The following is an 18,453-nucleotide window of genomic DNA, read 5'->3' as shown; positions in this document are numbered from 1 at the left end:
TTTCTTCTTATTTTACTCATTTGAAAACAGCAGCATGTTCACATGCACGTTATGCTCACTGGTCGATTTCAAGAAATTGATGTGTCTGGCAACTGTACGCTTGTTCTGTTCAACTGACTTCCGTTCCTCCAGGCCATAAACACGAACCGATATTCCAGTATTCTGCGCCTCAAATTTAGGTATGTCCTGGATCTTGATGAGGAAATCGATATCATCAAAGTTATTACACTTGTGAACGTCAATACCTATGCTGTATTATGCTGTGGGTTTTGATGTAATTTATTTCGCAAACCAGGATTGACCATGCAAAGCCAGCCTGGTCAATTTTACTTCATGACATTAATACATGCCTTCTTTTCAGCTATATCCTTAGAAAGCTTGCTATAGCTGGACCCTCCATTTACTGGATCACAGACATGCATATGGATGTTGAGGTATATCTGGCTGAGTGCATTAGTGGACCCTCTAACTTCCTTCTCAGGAAACTGGTCCAGTATAGCACTCAATGTGTTCTCACGAAACCACCTGGCGACTGATGTGCTCCTCGATATCACACAATTTTCCTTCCAAAGTTAGTGCAGGTTTATCTATTCAATGTCAGAGGCCTTTATGTTTGGGGGGAGGGTGGAGGGGAGTGCGACAGATCAATGAACAGCACACTGCTGTATTTAATGGTAGGATACTCTACAGTATCACGGTACCCTCCTGCTAGATTCTCGATCCTGGTGAACGAAATTCGCTCTTAAAAGGCGTATTGAATCGCCGAGTATTCTAATTGCGGTAAGGTGTTACTAATCTGATGTTCTTCAATAAAGGATGGGGAGAGGGAGCTGTCGCTAGCCGCAGGATTACTACTATTACTATAACTGCAATTAGTTGACAGCCATGCTTCTGCTGCTGCCTGTGAGAAGGAGCAGGTCGGTGCACATACCTTCCAGTTTGTGCGAAAACGTGGGGAGGACGAGATGGTGCGTTGCCCCAGCGCGAGCAGCCTTGCTGTGGCTGCAGCTGTGGAAATGGTTATTGCCACAACTCTGAGCCAGTTGCTGGAGGGAGGCTGGACACCAGAGTAGAGCTGGAATGGGGGCAGCTGGGATGGGGTTGGGGTGGCGGAGGCTGCAGCTGCTTGCGCGCCGGTGGCCTCCCACACAGTGATGAGGCCTGTCTTACACGGCAGAGCATGCCATACAGGACCACGTCTACACAGGTGTTTCTTCACCTACTCTGGTACCCATGCCACGGTGTACTGTGGGGAATACCATTGTCTCAGAGGCGCGAGTGCTGGCAGAAGAATAACGAGAAATGAGTACATTGTTCCAGACATCGCCTGCTGCTGCTACGAGAGAAAGAACATCGTTTATTTACAAGCAGAGTGCGTATGTAGTACCTCTCTTGCTCTGGCTCCATGCGATATCCCTCACGTCATCTGACATCTCCTCATGGCGACACAGCTTCCATCCCTTCTTCTCCACCCACTCAGGCATCTCGCCTGAATCACCTTGGATCCGACGATCGATATCTCCGAAATGATCTACAAAAGCAACATATTGATTTATTAAGAAAAAGTATACACCAACAAAACTAAGAGAAACATTTAACAAACGAATATGTACTTACACGATAGCTGCGATGGGATCTCTGTCCATCCTTGTTCCAAGTCCTCGAAATGATCTACAACAATAGCAAAGAATGTGCCTCAGACATCATATTACGTATACAATGAAATTTTTTGAAAAGAATATGTTTAACAACAACATATTATTTACACACAGTACTAATAAGAAGAAAATATATGTACTTATCATGTCGATGCTGCAGCTGTTCCCTTTCAGCTTCAAGGTGATCCACGATTTGGTGGATGTATGTTGAAACAACAAGGAAAAAAATTAGCACTGAAATCTGAACAGTTGCTATAAAATCTGAACAAATGCTAGGAAACCTATTAAATTCAACCACACATTGATTTTATACTACGAAACATTTTTTACGAAAATATACTTAGAAATCTGAACACACAGTGATTTCATACTATGAAACCTTTTCACGTAAATATTCTCCTAAATTTGAACACACAGTGACCTGATACTAGGAAACATTTTTACGAAAATATAGATACAAAGGCTATGAAATTAAGTATGTAATTACCTGGTAACGCACCTTGCATTAGGCGTTTGGCACTGCCACCAGTGCTTCTGCTTGAAAAACACTTCATCTTGCAAGCAAGCTAACACGGAAACACGAAAACTGAAGATGAAACTAACGCAACCTTTGACGGTAGTAGAATGAGGACAAGAGTGGAGGAGGTATGCTATATACCTTCACTGATTTGGCATTGGCCGATAGGAACACAGTATTCTGAGAAGGGATGAAAACCTCTGTGTGTTTGGACACGATGGTTCACGTACAAACAGGAAGTAGGTTTCCCAGGTACGAAATACCAAAGGATGCCGACTTCTGATCCACAGCTGCTGGATTGTCCATGTGGCGGCGATTGAGGCGCCCTCAGGATGGCTGAATAACGAAGTACTGCTCAATATGTGTTTGACTGCATTCGTAATCACATGGGTTATGGGCAATGTGTCGAGGAGGGTGCCTGTGTACCCAAACGTCTCTGCATACAACACCCCTGCTACATGGTAAGTGTTTTAGAAATTTAACCACTTCATTTGCTATCGTCTATCTGTACATATGGGGACAGACCACATTACGCTTTGCGATGTGATCAGCAGTCAGTAGATCCCACCGATGTCGCTTGGGACCCGGGGATCGTTCGCTAGTTGCTCACCGGCCTAGGCACAAGGTTTCTGGACACCATGGATAGCAGACGTGTTCTCGCGACAGTTCCAGCGGAGAGCAGTATGGTAGTTATTTTTCTAGCGCCATACATCTGGTTGGAGGTGTTGGTGAGAAAATGTTTTATAGTGTCTATTAGCGGTATACGTGTTAGAAGTTTTTTTTCGTGACCTTTGTGGAAAGTTTAGGTCTTTTTATCGATGCTTTTTGGTATATGTTATCCTCACTTCCAATCTGTTGCAGTGTCATCAAAGCAGGACGTCACATCCGATGTCTCTAGCATCGAACAGCTAGTGCTTCCTACTACCTCTTACCTGTCGCCACAACTTCACAAAGGGTTGCCTTCTCCTGATGCTTTGTTTGGGGATTAGCGTGACTTCTGGTCTGAAAGTCACACGAGCAATTCCTGCGTGTGGGACTCTCTCCTGATCTGTGCGCACAAGAATACGCGAGGCAGCCAACACGACTGCGGCTCGCGACACACCTTACCTGCAGTCAGTGCGAAGACATGATTGGAAGATTTTTTGCACTGGATATGGGTTGTGGTGGTGGAGGAGGGTGCTTGTATAATCACGCATTGATGTATACAAGAGTGTTTTCCCACAAATTGCAATATTCCGCACAGTCGATCAATAAAATGCTATTTCCTGTGAAATATAGAAGCGATCAATATTTCCTAGGAACTGCCGAATTGTGGGATCGATACAATAAAGATTTTGACCTAACTGCACCGGTATGCGCCATTAGGATGAGGGGTTATGTAAAAGTGAAGGTGCCACAGTTGAGTTATTTCTCACCAGGGAGGAACCTTTTCTCCTGCAAACTCATTAAATAAAGAACATGCAGCAGTACATTATTGACAATGATTTTAACTTCGTGTTGTGGGATCCTTCCTCTCCAGTACAAACTGGGTCTTTTTCCCACCAATTTCCAGATGGTCGGAGGGGAGGGGGTGGAGGGCAATGGGCTGAGGGGTTCATCAGAAGGACGGATTATCCCCAGGGGATCATAAACCACTTAGCAGCACAACAGGATATAGTCATAAATCAATCAGTTGTCACAGTTTAATTGATTTGCATATAAATATATCAAAAGTGCACCATAACGAACTATGCCCTATTACTGAGATTACCCAGGGAATTCCAAGGAAACATTCCCAAGACCATATCCCTCCCTCCTCTGGCCTGGACCATTCTGACGATTGCTGCGGAATGTTTGATTTCAGACGTATTATGCCGATGGAGCATAAAAGTGATTCGTCTGGAAAGGCCACCTGCCGCTTCTCAGTGGACATCCAGTTGTGGCGTGCAAATCCAGCCTTTGTCGCCGATGAACGGCAGTCAACATGGGTGCATGAACCAGCCGCCTGCTGCAACAACTGCTGAACGGTCGTTGAGAAGACACTGTTCGTAGCCCATTCGTTCATCTGGGAGGTCAGTTGCTCAACAGCTGCGCGTCTATGCGCCCGTACAAATCATTCACCCGTGTCGTCTACAATCCGTGACGCACCACAGTACCGTCGAATAGCTCAGATTTGCCATGCACTGTATACTTGAACAACGGCGGCAGGCGACGAGTCTACAAACTTCGCCGTTTCGGAAATACTTCCACCATTGGTCCAAAAGAGCCAATGATTATGCCCTTTTGGCCGTCAGATAAATCGCTCCATTCTCGCACTGCGACGACGACCTCAATGTTTTCCGCGTCCTCCTGACATGTTTTATGCGCCCTTCGCTGCTAGTGCTGCCACCTGCCGTCTGCGAGGCGTCTAAAATAAGCAATAGTCACATCAATATGACTGGACCGTGTAATTGTCCAGTCTGATGGTGTTATGTATTCTGGTATGTCAGAAAGAGTGAAATAACGTGGCAGTCTGTGTTAAACTGCCCTCCTATCAGTAAAATACGAATTTTAGAATAACTTGAACTTCCAAAATCTCGTGCTTTATGTAAAGGTTTTTAATTGCCGCTACCAGTCACAAAATTTGTTAATTAATGTATTATTTATTTATTGTGCGACATGTTTCGAGTGTATACCGCATCATGAGGCTACATGGCGTTACAAAAACAATTTCACAATAGGGTCATGCAGATGTTAAACAGTCTTTTCATAAATGCTGTGATTATCCAGTGGAAGAAGAGAAAAATTACTAAGAGGCGCTGTCACTTTGTAGGCCCTAAGCTGGACTGATGTTTACATGTAAATATTTTGTAACAGTCACTCACTTTGTTCTTATTGCGTGGCAGTCCCGTTGTGATCAGCTGAGGTGTTTCCATTTCTGTGGCTCTCTTGGCTTTCTTGATCACTGTTCACAAATTTTCACAAACGTATAGTTACTTGGAAACACGATCACAAAGACAATTCTATAGTGCAGTGGACAAGATGGCAGTCAAAATATAGCTCGTTTCGATTTGACTATCGATCTGTCGATCTAAAAATGGTTCAAATGGCTCTGAGCACTATGGGACTTAACATCTGAGGTCATCAGTCCTCTAGAACTTGGAACTACTTAAACCTAACTAACCTAAGGACATTACACACATCCATGCCCGAGGCAGGATTCGAACCTGCAACCGTAGCGGTCGCGCAGTTCCAGACTGTAGCGCCTAGAACCGCTCGGCCACCCCGGCCGGCCTGTCGATCTATGTAGTGTCAGATGTTTACACTGTAACCAGCTGTATTTTGACCGCCATCTTGCCCACTGCGCTGCAGAACTGTGTTTGTGATCGTGTTTCCAAATTACTGCTACGTTTGTGAAAATTTGTGAACAGTGATCAAGAAAGCCAAGAGAGCCACAGAAATGGAAACACCTGAGCTCATCACAATGAGACTGCCACGCCATAAGAACAAAATGAGTGACTGTTACAAAACATTTTCATGCAAACATCAGTTCAGATTACAAAGTGACAGCGCCTCTTACTAAGTTTTCTCTTCTTCCACAGGATAACCACAGCATTTATGAAAAGACTGTTTAACATCTGTATGATCCTATTGTGAAATTCTTTTTGTAACGCCATATGGTCTGATGATGAGGTATACCCTTAAAACGTGTCAAACAGTAAATAAATAATACATTAGTTACCAAATTCTGTGACTGATAGAATAATTAAAAACCTTTACATATTTTTGAGACAGTCACGGCCGAAAAAATGGACAAAATGGCTTTAAATTCCAGTGCTTTTACATTTTTTTCTTTCATTTAAATCTTTTTCACAGTTCCTTATATACTTAGTGGCAAAGGCCTTGAAGACAATGACTTTATAGATTTTCTTCAGCAAGTGCCCGTCGTATTGCCGTATGGCAGTGAAACTGACTCTAACTGTTCTCCTCTATAGGACCACCTAGCAAGGGATATTTATCAGGTGCAATGACAGGAATTCAGCACATGGGGTTGTCAATTCAGCACTTGAAGTTAGTGCAAGACAGGAGACCATCTTAATCTGCTATCTGAAAGAGAAACTTTTTACATGTGGGCATCACAAGAAACTTACACTATTTTAGACAAAAATATGAATTAGTGTAGAAGTAACAGCATGTCAGATGCACATCTCTTTGTTGTAACGATGTCTTTAAGAGTCACTTACATACAAATACGCTTTCAGACGTAATTTAAATTACCAAGAGATGAAGAGACAGAATAGTGCAAGAAAGGACGGTTAGGGTTTATGTAATAAGGAAATGTGGTGCTGCCTTGAGCAAACACAATGTTTCTTGTTTTACTACCCATACATTTTTCAGAGTAGTTTCTCCCTCTTTGGTGGGTTTTATTTATTACCTGTTGAACAATATGCAAGGAATTTATGCATAATATATTTACCAGTTTTTGAGATTGTAATATTTGCATGACTACAAGTACTGATGGAAATCTTAACATATATAAGTATATACACTTTATTATTAAATATTAGAGTTCTCAGTTCTGTTTGGTGTTTGCAGCACAGCTATAACTAATGCCTTTCTGTATGCCATATGCAAATAATAAGCATTTATCAATGTTTTTTGTTTAAGTTCTCAAATTTTAGGCCTAATATTACATTATCTGTTTTTTGTTTCTTTCTATAGCCCTACTGTGATTATAACATGTTGTTTTGTAAACAACTATTCCCTGTTTTACTCTTTCACTAGCATTTTTCAGGTTACAGTAATATCTTTGGAAAAACGTGCTGACATGTAGGCTGATTGTGGTTAAGCTTTGTGAAATGTTTTTTGGGGAGAGGGAGCAGACTACATCTATAAATGTGAGTACTTACTTTTTGTACATCTCGCGTTTTCGTGTTTCTACAGGGTGTTTGCGTAGAGCTTACTAACCACACTCTGTTTAATTTTTTGTGTCATGGTCATTTGTTCCATTTTCTCTGCCTCGTGATGACTCGGTGTTGTGCGATGTCCTTAGGTTAGTTAGGTTTAAGTAGTTCTAAGTTCTAGTGGACTGATGACCATAGATGTTAAGTCCCATAGTGCTCAGTGCCATTTGAACCATCATTTGTTCCGCCATCTTGTTTTGGGTGTTCTGGACGAGAATTTTGAATTTTGCAGTGGCATTAGGTTGTGTGTGTGTGTGTGTGTGTGTGTGTGTGTGTGCGTGTGTGTGTGTGTGTGTGTGTGTGTGTGTGCGTGCGTTCTGATAATTCTTTTAGAATTGAGAACGGAGTACCATTCCATCCATATTGCATCTATATTAGGAAACAAACGCAGACAAGGAAAAAGCTTTGACCAAAAAATGGTTAGGTTTTAATGTCCCGTCGACGACGAAACTAGAGACGGAGAAAAAGCTCGGCTAATGGGAGGGCAGGCATGGGTATCGGCCATGTACTATAGAAAGGAAGTACTCCATTTGCTTTGAACGATTTATGGAATCCATGTAAAAGATAAATGCCAATGGCCGGACGGAGATTGGAACCTCCATCCTCTCAAATGAAGTGTGCTGAACACTGTGCCACCAGCAGAGTAAAGGCTAAAAGTAGGTAGTAGCTCAAAGAATCCAGAAATTCTGAATATACTTGAAAAGGGATGCCCCAAATTCGATGTATGTAGCAAAATCTAGGGACAATATATGTTAATTTCAGCTAAATATCTCTGTAGCTGTTGTGACACCGTCGGAGGCAGAAAGATTTTCTACTGGGAGTGTATCTTCATTGCGAAGAGGTGCTTATTTTTAGGATAAACGCTTTTAACATACCCATAACAAAAAAATTAAACAAAGTAAGATGCTAAACAGCAACTGTCATCTTTTTCTGTTGCGCCAACTTAAACGATTAAAATGGTACGTAGTAAAACTTAGATTGCCTCTCAATTTCTCAGCGAGTAATTATGAACAACCCAAGGCCTCATCTTCGAGATGCCGCGAGTAATATGGCTATTGAGGGGGGAGGGGGGGGGGGGCGACACTACCTCATTTGCTTGTGGTATAAGTTGAGAATTTCGGTCTGACAGGGGGCTTGCTAGGGTAGTTCGTGCGGTTGTGCTGATTACTGTGTCCGGATGCAGTAGCGGTCAGCGCATGAGACCCGGGTTCGAATCCCAGTCTGGTACAAATCTTCGGCTCTTTCCATTGATATAACTCAGTGCCCATTCGCAGCTAATATCTTAAATCCATTTGTATCTTAAAGTCTTTTGAGTTCATGGTACACGTGTTTCTTCGTGCGAGCTAATGCTTATGCATTTTGTCAAGTTGCAACTTTACCACGCGATATTCTCTTGATTTCAAAGCCATTACAGTCATTTACTAAAGTAAATTTTGCTCGTTTTTAGAACTGGCGACCGTTTTATTCTGCAGTCTAAATTAATTCAAACCATATTCCGGCATTCAAAATTACAGCTAACAAGGGAAACTCCCCTTCGCACTCCCCCACCCCCCCCCCCACCCACCCCCAGAGTTAGTGGTAGGATGGCGCAATGGATAGACCGTCAAGAGCTGAACACACATCAAGCATGAAAACAGGAAGAAGGCGTACTGAACTGTGAAGAAAGAAGCAAAATATTAGATCTACAACTTCGCTTCCGCCGTTTTGCAATAGACGGCAGTTGCGGCAGGTGGGGTTCGGGTGGATGGTCATAGGTGTAATATAATAAGCTTAGGCAGCTGCAAACATAATGCCTTAAAAATATTAGTCGGTTTGTGATTGCATCATAAGGTTATTCTCGATTAAGTACGACAACTAAAGTACCCATTTCTCGCCATTTGCGGGAAGTTTTAATTTTCTACTTTAACACGAAGAAATTTGCAGCTGTGGCTCTTAAAATGCTGGGTAAGACCAATGGAGAGGGAACTATTAGTTGAAGAACGTGCGGAGAATGTTTTCAACGCCTTAAGAACGGTGGTTTTGGTGTCGAAAACAGGCATGGCGGCGGAAGACAGAACGTTTTCGTAGCTACTGAAACAGAAGAAGACAATTACAGGACATCATTGTCGAAAGCAATTGATACGTTCGAGCCCAGCACTGAAACACAAACGGCCACAATACAGCTATAGACAGGTAAAGGTAATTTTGCAAAAGGTCAGTGCTCGACCCCATGTCGCAAAACCCGTCAAAATATACATGGAAACGTTGAAATGAGAAGTCCTATGCCTTCGCCGTATTCTGCATACGTTGCTCTCTCTCTGACTACCACTTTTTCCGATCAGTGGCATACAGTCTGGCTGACCAGCACTTCCAATCATATGAACAAGTGCAAAATTGAATCGATTCATGGATCCCCACAAAAGACGCCCAGTTCTTCGGACACGGGATTCGTATGCTATCCAAAAGATGGGAGAATGTAGTGGCCAGCGATGGGCAATGCTATGAATCATATTTTTTCGGTAAGTTTTTCACAGTAAAGCCCCGAACTTCGAGTAAAAACGGCGGAAGCATAGTTGTAGACCTAGTAGAAACAGTAAACGGTCCAAACTGAAGACGTGTCGCAGTGAGCGTATTTGAATAGCCAGAGCGTCGTGGTTGTAGTGGCTGTGTGGTTCCGATGTTAGGCGTAGAGCGAATTGCATGGACCAATGAGTCGTGGTTATGTGGTCACGGTGCTGAACTATAAAGCAGGTGATCCGTGTTTAAATCTCCCTCGTGTTCCCGTATTTTTATTTTCACAAAATTATGAACTGTCCGTCCGCTAAGTGACATGTCTGTTCGCTGTATTCAGATTTGTATCTGTGTCATGGTGGACCGCCCGTTTGTGTAAGGAAAGTGCGAGGTGTAAGGAAGGGACATCAAGACGTACGTGCCTCCTATTTCTCCTACACGAGTACCATTGTTGTGACTCTTGCTTTCCGTTTTGGAAATTTTGGCTCTTGAATTCCTTTGTTGTAACATAGTTCACACCCGTTTATTTGTTGTTTTCGTTTCTGTGAGGGATCTACGCGCATCTCGCATTCTCCCACTATTCATGACATTTACTTGCACCGGTAATATATTCTTACCACATGACTCATATTCTATAACCGATGTACAGTGCTTCGTATACCTTCGGGTCGCTTTGGCGCGCCTGGGAGACGAAGTACTTCGGCTGCGCTAGCCACCCTGTTTCAGACGTTCTGGAGTGTCGGACACGTGTCTCAGTATCGTGCATTACTTAAATATGAATATGTAATAGTCACTGTGTTTCGGGTGTTCTTCAGAGCCGGACATGTTGTACTCTGTATCGGGCGTAACTTAGTTGTGAATATGTAAAACTCACTCTGTCTAGTGTGTGTACCGGATAGCATGTGTATCATATTTCGGTTAGATGGAAAAGTTACCATACAATTAAGAAAGCTATGACGAGTGTTGTAAAAGACAGTGAAACGTGTGAATATTTAAATAATAACCAAACAGGGTACATTAATGAGAAGTGTCGCCTACCATCATTGTTAGTACTACAGATCTGACCCTCTGTAGATACAGAGACTAACCGGGGAAAGTGTAATCCCGGATAAAGCACAATTACTCGTTCGAACTGACAGCGTAGCAGCCACCTCCGAAGAAGATCCCACGACCGACGAGCTGTCTTCTGCGCTGGGGACACGACTTTAGAAGACGACAGGTTGGTGGAAAGAACAATCAGAGACTCTAATTCAGTCTCTCCAGATCTCTCCAGCTTCCAGATCTGACTTTCAGAGGGACACATAAATTGTAATAGGTGCGTTATAAACTGTAATTGGTGGTATATTAAATTTATTTTTATTACCCTTTGTTCCTAGATTTTATCCCGTCTTCGAGTTTCTGATGTTTTCATAATTTTGAAAATTTATTTTATGTAACGTTGCAGCTGGATGACCATCCTGTCACCACAGTCACCAGCTAACCTGAGGGAAGACAGCCGTAAACATTATTTTGGGCGTTATCGTAGTCTGTTTCTGTAACTGTGAAGCAGAGATTGAGGAATATTCCAGCATTTGCCTAAACGAGCGCGGAAAATCCGCGATCAGGTTGGCCGTGTACTAGACCGACAGGTCGTCAATCCGCCGAATCAGGCGCTTGGTTTCTATCGGGGTCTGCCTTCCCCCCCCCCCCCCCCCCCCCTCCTGCACCCCCACCTCCCACCTCCCATTCTCGCGTGCGACACGGGCAGCCTAACTTTATTTTAATTACTGCAAAAACGAAAATAAGTTACAAATTTCATTACTGAGTTTAATGGAAAATTGCAGTATAGCTGGTATTTCCAAACCCCTGTGTGTAGACCATTATACTCTTTTTCTGAGAAACTCACAGACTGGAATTCCTTGTGTGAGCGTTACAAGTTTCTCCTCCTGCACATCTTCAACGTCACTGTGGCAGCACTCGTGTATGTGTGTATGTATGCGCGTCTGTGTGTGTGTGTGTGTGTGTGTGTGTGTGTGAGAGAGAGAGAGAGAGAGAGAGAGAGAGAGAGAGAGGGAGAGAGATAGAGAGAAGGGAATGCAGACGAGCACCTGCTCGTGAGCATATTGCTGCAGTGAAGAGTTAAATGATGTCATCAACATGCTTGGCCGTTGTAGCCTGGTACGGAGCAGATGGTCTGACTGATAAGGGAAGATCGCATAGCGCGCACTAGGACGCTTCCCACCTGCGTGGCAGCGGGGAGTGGGCCAGTAACTTCACCTCTTAACGACTCGCCGCCACCTGATCGAGCCAGCCAGCCTTCTGCGTCTCGGCAGAGGACCCGACCGGCGACGTGTGGAGCAAAACCTTGGAGGCAGCGCGTACTTTCTCTTTTTTCCTTTGGCGCCCCACTTGTAATTACTGTCGGCTTCTCGTGGGGCCACATTCATAAATTCCTGCGCGCCCGGCACGAGATACTCTGGAGGGAGAAGGGGCGGCGGAACCTGTTTGGTATTAAAGGTCGCCGCCTTCCTTTTTCCAGGCGCCAGCAGCGGTTCCGGATCGCTCCGGTCGAGACGGTCCGTCGAAGTCAAGGGTCAAAGCGGCCAGGTGCTGTCCTCAGGCGTCCTCCTGCCTGCCGCAGGCCCGACTCTCCGCCGGGAGCATCCACTGGATTTCATTCTCACTTTCACAGTCCGTCCTGTGAGTAAGACAAACACCAGCAATCACAGCTGGTAAAACGAGAAAGTAGGCATGCAAAATATCATTCACTACACACTGAGGTGACAAAAGTCATGGGATATCTCCTAATATCGTGTCGCACTTCCTTTTTAGATTAGATTAGATTAGATTGATACTTGTTCCATAGATCATGAATACGACACTTCGTAATTATGTGGAACGTGACAGGTTAATAAAAGATGTCTGTACACGATATTACATTACACAAAATATTGCATGACACTAATGTTTAAGTTGTTTTTTTCCCTTAATTTGTATCTAAAAATTCAGCCAATGAGTAGAAGGAGTTGTCATCTAGAAATTCCTTTAATTTATTTTTAAATGTTAGTTGGCTATCTGTCAGGCTTTTGATGCTGTTTGGTAGGTGATCAAAGACTTTTGTGGCAGCATAATTTACCCCTTTCTGTGCCAAAGTCAGATTTAACCCGGCATAGTGAAGATCATCCTTTCTCCTGGTGTTATAGCTATGCACACTGCTATTACTTTTGAACTGGGTTGGATTATTAACAACAAACTTCATAAGTGAATATATATATTCTGTGAGGTTACTGTGAGGATCCCTAGATCCTTAAATAGATGTCTGCAGGATGACCGTGGGTGGGCTCCAGCAATTATTCTGATTACACGTTTTTGAGCAATGAATTCTTTTCTACTCAACGACGAATTACCCCAGAATATGATGCCATACGAAAGCAGTGAAATAAAGTAGGCATAGTAAGCTAATTTACTGAGATTCTTATCACCAAAATTTGCAAGAACCCTAATACCATACGTAGCTGAACTCAGACGTTTCAGCAGACCATCAATGTGTTGCTTCCAGTTTAACCTCTCATCAATGGACACACTTAAAAATTTTGAAAATTCTACCTTAGCTACAGATTCTGTTCAAAGTCTATATTTATTACTGGAGTTGTGCCATTTACCGTATGGAACTGCATATACTGTGTTTTATCAAAATTTAAAGAGAGTCCGTTTGCTGAGAACCAGTTAATAATTTTGTGAAAAACATCATTTACAATTACATCACTTAGTTCTTGGTTTTTGGATGTTATTACTATACTTGTATCATCAGCAAAAAGAACTAACTTTGCATCTTCATCAATGTGGAATGGTAGGTCATTAATGTATATCAAGAACAATAAAGGACCTAAGACCGAACCCTGTGGAACCCCGTACTTGATAGCCCCCCCCCCCCCCCAGTTTGAGGAATCAGCTGTTGTTTTAACATTACATGAACCACTTATTTCAACTTTCTGCATTCTTCCAATTAAGTACGAATTAAACCATTTGTGCACTCCCCCCTCAGACCATAATGATTTAGCTTATCTAAAAGAATTCCATGATTTACACAATGATGATTTACACATGATTTGCCCAGCTTAGTGCACCAACTCGACGTGTCATGGACTCAACAAGTTGCTGGAAGTCTCATACAGAAATTCTGAGCGATAATTCCACTATAGCTATCCATAACTGCGAAAGTGTTGCTGGTCGAGGATTTTGTGCGCTAACTGATCTGAATATGTCCCATTAATGTCCATTGAGATTCATGTCAGTCGATCTGGATAGCCAAATCATTCTTTCGAATTGTCCAGAGTGGTCTTAAAACCAATGGCGAACAACTGTGGTCAGGTGACATGACCTCGTTACCTGGAAAAAGGAAGTCCATATATGGCTGCAAGCGCTCTCCAACTAGCCGAACATAACCATTTCTAGTCAATGATCATTTCCAATGGACCATAAGACCCAGTCAATTTCATATAAATACAGCCCACACCATCATGGAGCCACCACCAGCTTGCACAGTGCTTTGCTGACGACTTGGGTTCATGGCTTCGTGGGGTCTGCGCCACACTCGAACCCTGCCATCAGTTCTTATTAACTGAAATCGGGATCCATCTGGCCAGGCCACGGTTTTACAGTCGAGGGTCCAACCAATATGGTCACCAGTCCAGGACAGACGCTGCAGACGATGTCGTCCTGTTACCATAGGCACTAGCGTCGGTCGTCTGCTGCCAAAGCCCATTAATGGCAGGTTCCATCGCGCTGTCCTAATGGATACGTTTGTCGTACTTCCCACATTGATTTCTGCAGTTATTTCACACAGTGTTGCTTGTTTGTTACCACTGACAACCCTACCCAAACGCCGCTGTTCTCGGTCGTTAAGTAAAGACTGTCAGCCACTGAGTTGTCCGTGGTTAGATGTAATGGCTGCAGTGTAGTTTCACTCATGTCACCGTGGATCTCGGAATACTGAATTCCCTAATGATTTCCGAAATGGCATGTCCCAAGAGTCTAGCTCCTTTTATCACACCGCGTTCAAAAAATGTTCGAATGTGTGTGAAATCTTATGGGACTTAACTGCTAAGATCATCAGTCTCTAAGCTTACACACTACTTAACCTAAATTATCGTAAGGACAAACACACACACCCATGCCCGAGGGAGGACTCGAACCTCCGCTGGGACCAGCAGCACAGTCCATGACTGTAGCGCCTGAGACCGCTCGGCTAATCCCACGCGGCACTCCGCGTTCAAAGTCTGTTAATTCCTGTCGTGCGGTCATAATCACATCGGAAACCTTTTCACGTGAATCACGTGACTACAAATGACAGCCATCCAATGCATTGCCGTTTTATGTCTTGTGTGCGCGATACTGCCGACATTTGTATGTGCGTGTATAGCTATTCAATGACTTTTGACACCCCAGTGTAGTCTTATATACTTGTGGTTTTGGATGACGTGGGCCGGCCGGAGTGGCCGTGCGGTTCTAGGCGCTACAGTCTGGAGCCGAGCGACCGCTACGGTCGCAGGTTCGAATCCTGCCTCGGGCATGGATGTGTGTGGTGTCCTTAGGTTAGTTAGGTTTAATTAGTTCTAAGTTCTAGGAGACTGATGACCTCAGAAGTTAAGTCGCATAGTGCTCAGAGCCATTTGAACCATTTTTTTTTTGGATGACGTGGCTGCGCAATTCAGTGTGCCCAAAATGGTACCGTTATACCGGAAAGTGAATGATCGTGTGAGGAAATGAACACAGACTCTGGTTTAATTTGTCAATGACAACAAAGTCGCCTCGATCGGAAAAGGAATCAGAAAGAAGTCGGTAGTGGCATTATGAAAACAATCATTCCAATATTCTTTTTGAAATGAGTTAGGGTGAATAGATGGGATTCAGACACCCACTTCTTTCGAATACAGGTCTAGTGCCATAATAAGTGTGCCCCTTCCCTAGACAAAGAAACTGCAATGGTTCTTAAACTAAACATAGCATTTCTTAACATACTATCTCGTAAAATTTACCATACCCACGTCTCTCCTGCCAAAGGTTCCGTGCAGGACTTTCAAAAAGTTTTTGGTTTTACAGCGCCGAGGTCTTTATAATGATAACACGACGAAGGAGAAAGGAGGCGCATACTTATGGAGGAAACTAAACGACGTGATCAAGGAGTCAACAGTGCTGTATTGCCCTGTACACGTCATGGAAACCTGAGTAAGCATTTTTCTTGCATGTTTGTGTTTTACTGTAACAGAACTGAGATACAGGTGAAGATTAGTACGAAATATTGCAATGTTTGCCAATTTTATCGTGTTCAGGATCTTTCGAACTTGGAGTGTGGATTGGTTGGGTAGCCATATTATGACAGTGAGCCAATAGCACTCTCGTTTGTACAAAATGTAGTCTTGGGAACGTGAGAAAAAGCTTCATGACTAATAGTAGATCCCAGGAGCATAATGGGGGCATCCGAATTTGGAACTACCCAAAACAGTGCGTAAATAAAGTGTTGTAGACGACAGTCTCGCAAATCCAGTGGAATGGTCATGGCTTAGTTCAGCAGAGTTCTCATAAAGAAGCGTGTGAGAGGATCTATGTGTCCATCTAGAAGCAACAGACCATTAGAAAAAACTCGATGTGTATTATGTTTGGAGATAGAAATTTATGGTTCAAATGGCTCTGAGCACTATGGGACTTAACATCTGAGATCATCAGTCCCCTAGAACTTAGAACTACTTAAACCTAACTAACCTAAGGACATCACACACATCCATGTCCGAGACAGGATTCGAACCTGCGATCATGGCTGTCGCGCTGTTCCAGACTGAATCGCCTAGAACCGCTCGGCCACATCGGCCGGCATAAAAATTTACGACGTGTACAATGAACATTATTTGACATTATCTCAGCTTGACGGGCAACGAAACGAAATCAGGTTTGTCCCATGTGTACGCCGCCTGGCGTCTCGTGATTTAGCGCTTCGCCTACCTACACCCAACGAAAGAGCAAGCAAACGCTTAATTGTTAGACCGCAATGTAGATTTCAGGAAGGCAGGGCGTGATTGGATATTTTCGGTTTCTAGAGAGTATGGCCTAAGAGTAAGATAAGATGTGGTAAGGAGTGATGTCTTTACGTCTTGGAAGTTGAAGCAAGAGGATCCCTCGAATGAGAAGAGGGCTGCAGACACGTTTTCCTCGACGTGCGGGATACCAGCCAATCGCCATTGTAATCACCGCCAGTTGCATTTCATCTTCACTATTTCCGTTGTGCTTAGTAGTGTTCCATGAAGTTGTATCAAACGCACTTAACTTCCCCTACTGGAAGTAGCTACGCGCACGTACAACTATTGTGGACTGAATCCCGTGTCACCACAGAATTTTTAATTAGTTTCCATCCCGATTACTTTCCTGCTTAGATCTCAGTTCTATTTTGACAATTTGTACAAAATACGTGGATATATTTATAATATGTGTTTCCTTATCAAAAACAGTGAACCGTGGTGGCTCGTATCGATTCCATTTTCGATAGGAGTCCGGCCTTTTGGTTTCCGGCTGTTCGAGTCGGCTAGTGCTGCGCGGCACCGGCGTCAGCGGCGGCAGGAACGTTGTGGTAACTATGGGCGGCTAATGAGAGAATGGACGCGAAGCGGGTAGAGACACGGAGTGCTACTCCGTAGTAGAGTCGGGCAGTTGGATTTGACATTTGCTTGCCCTTAGTCTGATGTGCCCGGGCTGGTAGCGGTCTTACCCTAGCTCTTCTTGAGCACTGACATGTGGTGGAAGATGGCTTGGTTCTGCCTTCGCCTTGCTCAGTGATTTACTTCTTGGCTAGCTGGAAATTCAAGTGTTTCGTCGTGGGAAGTTGATGGATTATATGTGGGTAATCTCTCACTACCCCATTAAACACTGACCTTGCCGTCGGTGGGCAGGCTTGCGTGCCTCAGCGATACAGGTAGCCGTACCGTAGGTGCAACCAAAACGGGGGGGGGGGGTATCTGTTGAGAGGCCAGACAAACGTGTGGCTCGCCTTTTCAGTAGTTTCAGGGCAATAGTCTGGATGATTGACTGATTTAGCCTTATAACATCAACCAAAACGGCCTTCCTGTACTGGTACTGTGAACAGGTAAAAGCAAGGGGAAACTATAGCTCTGATTTTTCCTGAGGGATTTTTCCTGAGGGACTGCAGCTCTACGGTATGGTTAAATAATGATGGCGTCCTTCTGGGTAAAATATTCCGGAGGTAAAAAAGTCACCCATTTTGACCTCCGGGTGGGGGCTACTCAGGAGAATGTAGTCATCAGGAGAAACAAAACTTGCATTCCATGGATCGGAGTGTGGAATGTAAGATTCCTTAATCAGGCACGTAGGTAAGATAGTTTAAAAAGGGAAATGTATAGGTTGAAGTAAGATATGGTGGGCATTAGTGAAGTCCGGTGGCAGGAGGAACACGACTTCTGGTCAGGTGAATACAGAGTTATAAATACAAAATCAAGTACGGTTAATGTAGGAGTAGGTTTAATGGTTAAAATGGCTCTGAGGACTATGGGACTTAACAACTGAGGTCATCAATCCCCTAGAACTTAGAACTACTTAAACCTAACTAACCTACGGACATCACACACATCCATGCCCGAGGCAGGATTCGAACCTGTGACCGTAGTGGTCGCGCGGTTCCAGACTGTAGCGCCTAGAACTGCTCGGCCACTCCGGTCGGCGTCGGGTTGATAAATAACCAGCATTGGCGGCCGAAGACTTTCGGCATAAGAAGTCAGCCTCATTCTGGCAACGGCCTTGTCAAAGAGGGCGGAGGAGCGGATAGAGGTTCAGGGCACTCTCTTGTCCTAGGGGTGGGAAATTGCCCCTAAAGGCGGAAGAA

This window comes from Schistocerca piceifrons, chromosome 4 (assembly GCF_021461385.2).
Source record: "Schistocerca piceifrons isolate TAMUIC-IGC-003096 chromosome 4, iqSchPice1.1, whole genome shotgun sequence".
Lineage (NCBI taxonomy): Eukaryota > Metazoa > Arthropoda > Insecta > Orthoptera > Acrididae > Schistocerca > Schistocerca piceifrons.
The sequence above is the reverse complement of the archived record's forward strand: the minus strand, read 5'-3'. Positions refer to the sequence as shown.